General features: G+C 43.3%; 1 protein-coding gene across 8 annotated transcripts in view; it reads right to left on the bottom strand.

Moving 5' to 3' along the window:
* LOC119578716 (5'-AMP-activated protein kinase subunit gamma-2-like) overlaps positions 1-12,500 on the bottom strand; it is a 214,802-nt gene that overhangs the window by 126,884 nt on the left and 75,418 nt on the right. The window lies entirely within an intron of this gene.

The following is a 12,500-nucleotide window of genomic DNA, read 5'->3' as shown; positions in this document are numbered from 1 at the left end:
GTATTTGGGGACCGATTTCGTCATTCTCCGAGAGTCAAAATGGCTCGCATTCTCGTCAAAAGGCCGGTTAAGGTTGTCTTTTTCACTAGGTTAGATCTGTGTGACCATCTGTCGTTTCGTTAGTTTTCGGCCTAACGTAAAGGTTACGAGGAGCTAAAAATAGAAAAGGAAATGCCACACACACACACACACAAGTACTGCATGTTTTAGGTGTGTAACATATGTATATGGATGTCTCCACACACACACACACACACACACACACACACACACACACACACACACACACACACACACACACACACACACACACACACACACACACACACACACACACACACACACACACACACACTTTCCTATGCATAATAGGATAGCGAAGTAAAATATCGCAGCTTATCGATCATCATGCCCAGTGTGGCCATGAGAGAAAGTTAAATATTGATAAGGTACTTCTTGGGTATTAAACAGATAATTTAATATATTGATAGGGCTGTCCGTGCGTGCGTTCGTATGTGCCTGCTTCATTGATAGTACACAAACAAAATAGTTTTATATACAAAGAGATTTCCTAGTTAAACAAAGATTTCCGTTATCCGTTGCATGACAATCAATAATCAGAAGAAACGGCCGGCAACTGCGCTGCTTCCAGACTGGGTATGTATGAATGTGCTGAATCATTCACTTGCAACGGTTTACATCTTCTACGCGTTTTGAGTCAACCTTTATCATAAGATTAGTTTATTATCAATCTCCATATAGACTGTAAGGATAACACATGAAGCCTCGGCTGAGAATATTGTAGGCAGTCGATGTAAACTAAAACCTGTTCTTTCATCTTGTAACTCCTGATTGACAACAACCTAGGCCAAAATATAAAATATAAGTTCAGAAGTAATAAAATGAGAGAGAGAGAGAGAGAGAGAGGAGAGAGAGAGAGAAGAAGAGAGAGAGAGAGAGGAGAGAGATGAGAGAGAGAGAGAGAGAGAGAGAGAGAGAGAGAGAGAGAGAGAGAGAGAGAGAGAGAGAGAGAGAGAGAGAGAGAGAGAGAGAGAGAGAGAGAGAGAGAGAGAGAGAGAGAGAGAGAGAGAGAGAGAGAGAGAGAGAGAGACGCACATTTTCCCTCTGTGGAAAATTGCAGGATAGACCGAGTAGGAAACGTGAGTGGGCCGTTTTAAAGAGCATGATTATTAAGACTCCCCCCCCCCCCCCCACGAGACTGTCATTAACTTCCCGACTTAGAGCAATCCATGTTCAAAAGGCTGATAGTCGATACAATTTTTTTTTTTTTTTTTTACTCCCTCTTTACAAGCGTGAACTATTTACTTACTCCGGATTAATTTACACTTTAAAACGTTAATTCCAGTGACGTCGTTCCATCGACAAAGAATACACAGAAAGTACCAAAGACTGTATATTATACTCTGTCGCGTTTTTTACTCTCCCCTCATCATCGAATATATTTCTCTACAAGGCCAAGTTGTTGACGCAATGCAGGTTCTTATATTAATAATAAGTCCCTCCTTCTTCATAAATTTATACTCAATCTCCCTTTGATGCCTTCATAACTCCGCAGGCCCCAAAACCGGCATTAAAAAAATCTCTTCATTATATATATTCTTCCTCTCCATCTTCCTCCTCGTCCCTATCTCTCCCTCTCTCAATCACTCGAACCATTTCCACTGTCACCCCTAAGTAAGAAAGCTTTTTTTTTTTCTTTCGAGTAACCTCTTTGCATCTCTCGACACAAAGCTGAGATCGTATCTACTCTTTTAACTTGAAAAAGAAAAGTGTTGCTTCGCTTTTGATCAGTGTCTTCCGGTGTTAGTTACGATTTTGTGCTTTTCTTTTTTACGGGAAGCTTTATTCCCAAAACCTCCCGGCAGTATGGCGATAACTACATTGACTTAACTACAAAGATTCTGACAAACTAACTATGGGCGTTGCGATTCGAAAAATTAATTTAGATGGTATTTTTTTTTTATTTACTAAATACTGACCAGATGTAGCGTACAAAAAATACCACGCGTATTAACTCGAAAACACACACACACATACACACATACACACACACACACACACACACACACACACACACACACACTGTGCATTATCCTGAAAAAAAAAACTTTGAATTTACGTTCGACTTCCCATGTCACGTTACTGTAACTTGATACAACTCAGGAATTCATTTTACTCTTGCTTACCTCGAGACTTGTCGATAAATCCAAGTAATGCCTTTACAGTTACTCCTGGTATAATATATTTCAATATCCCTAAATAATTAATACCACATCCATTCCGTATCATCGTTACTATCATCATTACTTCCATCACCGCGGTTACGATTAGCACAATACTCATCTTAATAAAAAAATACGCTGACTCTCATCACTGGTACCAACATCCGTCATCACAACTAATAGTACATTCATTATTGGTGGTACCATCATTATCAGTATAACCAAGAGCAAGATCATTATCAGTAGCACCATTATCATCATAATATAGTAATAAAGATTAGTCATCGTCATCTTTATCATCATCACATCAACATATCAGTGAGTAATCACCACCATTATAGCAAGAGACTGATTAGCTACCATTACAATCACCATCATCATCATCACCACCATCACCATCACATCAACAGACTGACTAGGCAGCGTTAGCATAGTTGCAGCGACTTCTGCTGTTGCTTCCAGATTGGCTGAAAATAACCTCAAATATATCTTCACTCCCTATGCTTAATTCTCCTTCGCGCTGTCTTTATGCTGTTTCACTAAATTCAAAGATATCTGTTGTGTGTCTCTGTTTTGATAATGTTTTGACTTTCGTTTAGTACATCGATAATGATAATAACAATAATCATAAGAATGACAATAATAACAATGTGGTGGTGATGATGATGATGATGATGATGATGATGATGATGATGATGATGATGATGATGATGATGATGATGATGATGATGATGATGATATGATGATGATGATGATGGTGATGGTGATGGTGATGGTGATGGTGATGATGATGATGATGATGATGATGATGATGATGACATATCATGATGATAATATATCAGAAAAAGGAAAATAACGAAGAAAAAAAGGCAAAAAGAAAAGAGACAGGCGCATGACCCACACATTCCTGGAAAATACGCGGCCCCACTGCTGCTATTCGGACCACACAAAACGCGGCGAAACATACCGGTCAAAACTTGAATCGCGTTTCGAGACTCGAGACGGTTAATCTTTTCAAATCAATATCATCATCGCATTCTTTCGTCTGTGCGATTCTTGATAATAGACGTAATGTGATTTAAAAAAATATATATGTATATATATTTTCAGGTACAAATCTGTTGCGTATGCTACTCTAAGGCAAATTAGGGAATACATGATTTCTGTTGACCTAAAATTATGTCTAGGTAATATCATTTATTGCGTCATATGAACGAATGCGCAAACAGGAATAACATTTCCATAAATAAGGCTCATCCCCCAAAATAACACAGCCATGTCAGTATGGAAATAATGTTAATAAGAATAATGGCATTCATGATGCTTGCAATGAAAATTACACGGATAAGGTTCGTAATAAAGATGGAAGTATCAAGAACCCCAACAATTGGGATACAGAGAGAGAGAGAGAGAGAGAGAGAGAGAGAGAGAGAGAGAGAGAGAGAGAGAAGAGAGAGAGAGAGAGAGAGAGAGAGAGAGAGAGAGAGAGAGGGGGGGGGGGGAGGGAGGGGGGGAGAGAGAGAGAGAAAACAAACGAGAGATACAAACGCAGTACCTTCAGAGGGGCCACAGCCAACAACACACAAATCCTTAACATGGCGATGGGGCATTAAGATTTCATACCCTGCCAATCTCCATCAAGTATTAAGACGAAGGGTAGGACACCAAAACAACAACGGCAGATATAGTTGATGATGATATATTATGAGCCAAAGAACGGCGAGGGGAGACTAGCAGATGAAATCTCTAAGAAGAAATACAGGGGGTAGAATAATAGTAATATGACGCAGATGATAGGAAAGAAACGAAAAAAAAAAAAAAATACTCGTAATACATACAGACAGATATAGGGCGATGAAAAACACACAAAAGAGAGACAGAACTCATGAAAAAAAAAAAAAAAAAAAAAAAAAAAAAAACAGAACTCATGAACTGAAAAAAAAAACACTAAACACCTACCCATCATCATATCAAAACTAAACATATCCACTGCACCCCCCTCAAAAAAAAAAAAAAAAAAAAAAAAAAAATGCAGCCAAATTGACGAACACGGACCACGAACCCGGCGCCGTGCTTCTCCCACGCCACTCGCCTGTCTCGACTCGCGGTTCATTCCCTTTCGGAGCCTGCCTGGACGTCGCAAGTCACGCAGGTGCCTTTGTTCCAGACATCCCGAATTATAAAGAAAGTCTTCCTTCTTCTTCTTCATCTTCCTGATCCTGATGCGCTTCAGGAACTCTTTGTCTTTCGTGATCTATCTTTTGGTTCTTGTGCGCACAATGTTTATATATATATATATATATATATATATATATATATATATATATATATATAGATATATAGATATATAGATATATAGATAGATAGATATAGATAGATATAGATAGATATATATGTATGTATATAATATATATATATAATATATATATAAGATATATATTTATTTATTTACATGCATATTTATACATATAAACATATATATGTATATACATATATATGTGTATGTTTATGTGTGTGCGTGCGTGTGTGACATTTTATCTCTTCCCCATCCAGAGTACCCCGAGGTTACCTGCCCCACAAACGCAGCATAAACTGCAACTATGAACATTGCAGGCTGAAGTAGCAACTCGGCCGCCATAAAAGTAAGAGTAAAATGCTGCAGTGTTGCTTAAGGTTCTTCGTGCTACCTTCCCAGTGGGTGAGTGAGTGGGTGAGTGAGTGGGTGAGTGAGTGGGTGAGTGAGTGGGTGAGTGAGTGGTAAGTGAGTGAGTGGGTGAGTGAGTGGGTGAGTGAGTGAGTGGGTGAGGGAGTGAGTGAGTGAGTGAGTGAGTGGTGAGTGAGTGGAGTGAGTGAGGTGTGTGTGGTATGAGTGTGTGTGAGTGTGGTGTGTGTGTGTGTGTGTGTGTGTGTGTGTGTGTGTGTGTGCGTGTGCGTGTGCGTGTGCGTATGCGTGTGTGTGCACGTTGCGTATGCGTGTGTGTGTGCGCGTGCGTGTGCATAATAATAATTGGTTTATTGATTCCCATGCAGCGTGTGCGTGTGTATGTGTGCGTGTGCGTGCATGGGTATGAGCGTATGTATACCATTCCACCCTGCCAGCACTTGCTCCTCCCGAGTGCAAGATCCTGCACCCACGGCAATTCCCGACTCAAGACGGTCGCTCCTCCTGCGCTCCTTGAACACACGGCTCCTTGAGGGCGAGCGAGTCAACTTCTCCTGCAGGTGTTAAGTGTCGCGACTCCACGCGAGCAGTTTTGGCCTCCTCTCCCCCCCCCCTTTTTTTTCGACCCCTCTCGTCTTGTTCCCTCCTCCTTCCTTACTTCATATTTGTTTTTGTTCTTTTCGTCTTCCCTACTTCCTCCCTTCCTTTCCTTCTTTCCTCCCTTCCTTCTTCCCTTTCTTCCCTCCCTCCCCTCCCCCTCCTTTCTTCTCTCCCCCTCCCACCTCTTCTTTCCTCAATTCCTTCTCCCAATCTACTTACTCTCTTCTCTTCCTCCTCGTCTTTTTTTCATCTTCCTCTTCCTGTCTCTCCTCCTTTTTCTCCATCTCTATCTATCCACCCCCTTTCCAGCTCACCCCTTGTCGTATGTGCTTGCATCTGCTTGCATGCATTTGAGCGTGTGCACGTGCATATGTGTACAGACCCAAGTCCACACTTACATACGTTAGTTAGCCTGCCGGTATACATGCACAGTCTGCGTCTGTGTCCCTCGCATACCCACAGTGTCCTCAGCTAGAATAAGTCAGCCTGCTTGAGTGTATGCGCAGAGTGCGTATGTGTGTGTGCATATTATAACAGCCGGAGGAACAAATGAGAGAACCTGACAACGCGGTCGATAGGATACGAGTTTCTAGCGCAAGGCGAGCCTCCGAGCCCCACCGCCATGGCCGCAGAGACGAGGGCGGCCGCGCGTGGGAGACCAGAGGGAGAGAGGAAAAGGTGGGAGAGAGAGGAAAAGGTGGGAGAGAGAGGAAAAGGTGGGGACGAGAGAAGAGAGAGAGCAAGAGAGAGAGAGAGAGAGAGAGAGAGAGAGAGAGAGAGAGAGAGAGAGAGAGAGAGAGAGAGAGAGAGGAAAAGGTGGGGGCGAGAGGAACAGATTAAAAGGTGGGGGAGAGAGGGAGGGAGGAAAAGGTGGGGGAGAGGGAGAGAGGGAGGCAGGAAGAAAGGGAGAGAGAGGGAGAGAGAGAAAGAAAGAGAGAGAGTCAGAGAGGCAGGGAGTGAGTGAGTGAGTGAGAGAGAGAGAGGGGGGGGGGGGGGGAGACAGAGAAAGAGAAAGGTGGAGGAGGGAGAGATGAAAGGTAGAAGAGAAATGGTGTTGAAAGACATAAAAAAATAGAAATGGGAAAGAAAAAAAGTGGGAAAAGGAGGGGACGATGAACTGTGAAAGAACGAAAGGAGAGAAAAGCAAATACATAGTTACAGATGAAAAATAATAAAACAAAAGGCCATACGAACCTAAATAAAAAAACAACAACAACAACAAAGATAAACAACCGACATGCAGAAAACACACAAAACAAACAAAAACTCATAAACAACAATTCAATTCCTTGTTAGTCAGCCCTCACCGGCCCCAATCCCCCCCCCCCCCCCACGACAGCAAGTTTCCCGCCGAATTCCTCCCAAACAGGTGGCGGGGACTACGAGCATATAACTATTGCCCGCTCGGCGATTACTAACACGTGACTAATTTACATTAATATATCACGCAGTCAGGGGAGCCACGCCCAAAATTTAATGGTGTCAAGTCAGGATCAAGGCTAACGCCACAACTGCATTACGTCACAATTACGTTGCAGCGTTCAGACTCTCCGATCAGAAAATCTTTCCTCACAACTTCACTAGAAAAATCCTCCATTGCGGTTTTTCTTCACCGCAAAGCCATAATCCTTACTCCCCCTCCCCTCCCCAACTCCACCCCACACCACATAACAACGTAGCAACAGCAACACAGCGCACATACCACATACCAACAGCATAGGGTATGGTATGCCAAAGTTTTAAAAATTTAGGCCATGTTTTTTTTTTTTTTTCTTTTTTTTGTTTTGCTTCTCCTCCTCCTATTTTTCTTCTGTTTACGACCTTCACTTGACACATCTTGTCATAGAGGAATTTCTTTGCTTATTTCTGGCGAGATAAATATGGCCTCTTCAGTCATTCTTTAGCGATCCGGTGTCATATCTGTGCTCGCTTAGAAAAAAAATATTTAATTAAAAATATCATAGCTGGTGAAAAGTCAACTAAAGTGGACATTTTCATTGCCTAACTTTATGTCTGTTTTCTATTAGGAATTACAAAATTAAACAGTTATTGATATTACCTGCGTTATTTTTATCATTGTTCTTATTACAATCATATACTTATGCATATTCTTACTATAATATATCATTGTTATTTTTGCCATGCATATTATGAACAGAATCAACTTCATAACTGTCATTATCATAATATATCATCACCACATATACCCTAGTTGCTATCATCAATCTCACAGCTATAATAATTACCATATAAAATATATCATTACAAAATAGCACTATTACTTTGGTAATTGTTGTTAACATCCTCCTCCTTAATCGTTATCACCATCATTGTCCTTATTATCATAACTATCATAATCATCATCGTTATCATAATCACCATCATATTAATAATCATCATCACAATCATCTCACAACCGTCGTCATAAATATTAGCATCATCATAATCATCACATTCATCATAATCACCATCACATTCATCATAATCATCACATTCATCATAATCACATTCACCATCATCATCACCATCACATTCATGACGATCATCCTCATATTCACTCATGTTTCTGCTAGCGATGCCAGAACACTTCGCTGGCCTTTCCTCGCCTTTTGCTTCTACCATTATTTATCGATTATCGAATATCACTAAATGTAAGCTCCGTCTATTTTCTAGATTTAACGCTACGGAACAGGAAAGGAGAGAGAGAGAGAGAGAGAGAGAGAGAGAGAGAGAGAGAGAGAGAGAGAGAGAGAGAGAGAGAGAGAGAGAGAGAGAGAGAGAGAGAGAGAAATTTCATTCCCAAACCACCCAAAGACTTGCAAAGTGGGGTAACGCGACCTTGAAAACAAGATCGGGGGAGAGGCGGCAGAAGGCCGGGCAGGGGGTTGGGGGCAGGGGGGGAGGTGGAGAAATCAACAGAAGCAGGGAGAGGAAGAGAAAAGGGTTGGGGGGGGGGGGGAGAAGTGAGACAGGAAGGCGTGAGGTAGGGAGGAGGGAGAGGAAAGGGGGGGGGGATAACGCACAGATTAGGGGAGAGGGGGCGGAGAGGGGAAAGGGTGCGAAGGAGGGAAGAGCAGGAACGGAAAACGTAAAGGAAGTAAGGACAGGGCTTAGAAGGGAGGGAAATGGAGGGAAGAGGAAGGAGGGAACTGTGAGGGAAGGAGAGAAGAGAGGGAGGAGGGGAAATGAGGGAGTTTTGAGGGAGGGGAAAGAGAAGAGGACGGATTGTGAAGGGAAAAGGGGAGGTGAGAGGGGACAGAATGGTTGGGAAGGAAGGAGCAGCGAGGGAGAGAGAGAGAGGGGAGGAGGGGGTAGCGAGGGAGGGGAGAAAGGGAAATAGAAGGGGCAGTGAGGAAGGGAAGAGAAGATAGAGAGGGGGCAGCGAGGAAGGGAAGAGAAGAGCGAGAGTGGGCAGCGAGGGAGAGGGGAGAGGCGAGGAGGAGCCAACGAGGGAGAGGAGAAAAGGAGAGAGGGAAGAGAGGGGGCAGCGAGGGAGAGGAGAGAGGGGGCAGCGAGGGTGGAGAGAGAGAGGGGGCGGCGAGGGAGGGGAGAGAGAGGGGGCGGCGAGGGAGGGGAGAGAGGGGGCGGCGAGGGTATCGGGACCACAGCAAGCCCAGCCACAAGCAGCTCCACCGGTCACGAACTCTCCCCCTGACACTAAGCCTCCGCGAGCTGCCTCTGCCCGGCGCATTCGTCCTGGCGAATCTGATCCTCAAATAGGATTCTCTCCCAGGGATCTTCGGCAGTTGAACCTAACCCAACATAGAATTCCTGAGTCGCCCATTCTTACGCAACATTTTTTTTTATTTTTCAATGTCTGAGAGAAAAAAAAAATCTTCCAGTGTATTTTTCAATTCATATTCAATATTTCTGATACTGCTTTATCTAACACCTGTTGAAGTGTAACGTGGCTACTTGTTCAGCATTTAAACAAACCAAGGAAAGTACGAAAGTAGAGAACGGTTTCGTAAACAGGCGTACTGCATTTCCTCTTCGTTGGAATTTTCCGAAATAAAGCGAATTTCGTCATTTCTACGCTTTCGTCACTCTGTGAACATTACGAATACACAATTCACTATCTAATGTGCTCTGACGGTAAAACCCAACACACAGCGAAGGGAACCGCCACGAATGGATAACAGAGAAAACAACCAAAGATAGAAAAAAAACAGAACTCGATGTATTCGTAAACAGAAAAAAAGATTCAACATTAATGAGCCAACCGTATTAATGAACCCGTGAGGAAGAGAGGCGTTGCGAGAGACACTGAGGCCGCGTCACATGATGCTGGCTTGCATCCCAGCTCCTCCTGTCACAAGCTGGTGCGACTGAACTTCCATTCGCAGTCACAGCTTCCCGCAAATAACACTGGCGGAGGCGTGGTCCTGGTTTTAAAGGGTTAGGTAATTGGTCCCGAGCGTAAGAGATTGGGTATGAGTGAGTCCCGAGCTATAAACATAAACACCAACATGATGTTGAAAGTGCAAAGCGGACCTTCAGGATAATAGAGGTCTAGAGATGCATAAACACAACTGATGCAAGACTGGGTATTAATTAGAAAGTATGGAAGTGCCTTGGCATAAATATATATGTAAATTATTACTGCCACACAAATGCATGTACGCAAGTGCCTATACACACAAACACAAAAACAAATGTAAACGCATACACAAACATTATGACAAATCACACACACATACACACAAACACACGCACACAAAGGTTCTTGTAAATCTCCCCGTTACTTGCCCGTGTCCTAGCATGTCCAAGCAAGCAACTGCACTGCAACTCATCAGTCAATAATATCTTATGTTCCTTCTTCTCATTCCATTCAGTAGCCGTCTGAACCTTTAGTCCGTAAGCATAATTCTCAACCTCTTCAAAGAACCACTTTTAGCCAGGACCATGACCCCGTTGGTCTTACTAGGTGAAGGCATTAATAGGAAAGACGTATAATAGATATTGGATGTTATCCACGTACCTAACCCTTGCGGTACTGTGATGCCCGAATTCCAGTAGTAATATTAATGTACATTATCTTTGTGTGATATCACTAACTATAGACTAGAGGAAAAAAAGTTGTCTGGTGGAATGAAAGTATTTTCCTGAAGGCCTAGCTGACAGTTTAAAAAAAAAAAAAAGCTTCTCTCTGTCCCTCTCTCTCTCTCTGTCTCTGTCTCTGTCTCTGTCCCCTGTCTCTCTTCCCCTGTCTCTGTCTCTGTCTCTGTCTCTGTCCTCTTTTGTCCTCTGTCCCCCTGTCTCCCTTTCTCTGTCTCTGTCTCTGTCTCTGTCTCTCCTTGTCTCTCTGTCCTCTGTCTTCTGTCTCTCTCTCCCTCTCTCTCTCCTTCTCCCCTTCTCTCCTTCTCCCTCTCTCTCTCCTTCCCTTCTCCCTCTCTCTCTCCTTCCCTTCTCCCTCTCTCTCTTTCTCCTCCTCTCTCTCTCCTCTCTCATCCTCTCTTCTCTCTCCTCTCTCTCTCTCTCTCTCTTCTCTCTCTCCTCTCTCTCCTCTTCTCTCCTCTCCTCTCTCTCTCTCTCTCTCCTCTTTTCCTCTCCCTCTCCCTCTCCCTCTCCCTCTCTCTCTCTCTCTCTCCCTCTTTCTGGACAGCATTAACACTGTGACGCAAACCCTTGTCAACAGCGCTTCTCATAAACAAGTAATTTCACCCAGGGAATCGCTTGACCCTTAGGGGCGTAGATGACCCGCGAGTGAACCCATTCGTGACCTTGTTACTAAGCAGCGCAAGAACATTCGAAAACGAAGAACAGGGAAGAAAGACAGAAAGAAAGAAAGAAAGAAAAAATATACAAATGAGATAAAAAAAAATATATATATATATATATATATATATATATATATATATATATATATATATATATATATATATATATACCAGGTACGTTATGACGAACGACATATTGATAGAAAAAAAAGAGAGAAAAATAAACAGAAAGGGCAACAGAAAGAAAAGAGAGAGAGAGAAAAAAAAATGCATGTCGAATAAACAAACTAGGTTAGCCAAAAAGAATAAGAATAAGAAGAAGAAAAAGAAAGCAGAAACAAGCGAAAAGAATAACTAGATGCGCATGAGAGGAACGTCAGGACAAAGGGTCGGTGGAGGACGAAAGGAGAGAGAGAATAAAGAGAAAAGGAAATGGGAAAGTAGGTCGACGTAGCAATCCTCATAATCAATGAGGAAAACGTTTAAAGGAAATAACATAAGATGAGAGGATGAGGCAATTCATGGGCGGAGAATGGGTAGGAAGGGAAAAGATGCCCAGGCATGTCTGGGCGTATATGTCTATTAATAGAAAAATATTATTGTATACACGTTTCTGTTCGGTCATCCCTCTCATTACTCTCTCTCATCCTTCATCTCTCCTTTCTCTCTCTCTCTCTCTCTCTCTCTCTCTCTCTCTCTCTCTCTCTCTCTCTCTCTCTCTCTCTCTCTCTCACTCCATCTCTCTCTCTCTCCTCTCACTCCCTCTCTCTCTCTCTCTCTCTCTCTCTCTCTCTCTCTCTCTCTCTCTCTCTCTTCTTCTCCTCTCTCTCTCTCTTTCTCTTCTCTTCTCTCTCTTTTCTCTTTCTCTCTCTATCTCTCTTTCTCTCTCCCCCCTCTTCCCCTTCCCCCCTCTCTCTCCCCCTCTCTCCTCTCTCTCTCCCCTCTCTCCTTTCTCTCTCTCTCTCTCTTTTTCCTCTCTCCCTCTTTCCCTTCCCCCCTTTTCCTCCCTTTTTCCCTTTCCCCCTTCTCTTCTCCCTCTTTCTCTTCCTCTCTCCCTCCTTCCCTCTCTTACCGCCTTCTTCTCCTCTCCCTCCTTCTCTTTCTATCTCTCTCTCCTTCCCTTTCTTACCGCCTTCTTTCCCCTCCCTCCTTCCCTCCCTTTTTTACCGCCTTCCCTCCCTTTCTTACCGCCTTCCCTCCCTTTCTTACTGCCTTCCCTCCCTTTCCCCCCCCTTTCTTACTGCCTTCCCTCCCTTTCCCCCCCTTTCTTACCGC

Source organism: Penaeus monodon, chromosome 11 (genome assembly GCF_015228065.2).
Source record: "Penaeus monodon isolate SGIC_2016 chromosome 11, NSTDA_Pmon_1, whole genome shotgun sequence".
In the NCBI taxonomy this organism is placed as follows: domain Eukaryota; kingdom Metazoa; phylum Arthropoda; class Malacostraca; order Decapoda; family Penaeidae; genus Penaeus; species Penaeus monodon.
The sequence above is the reverse complement of the archived record's forward strand: the minus strand, read 5'-3'. Positions and strand labels throughout refer to the sequence as shown.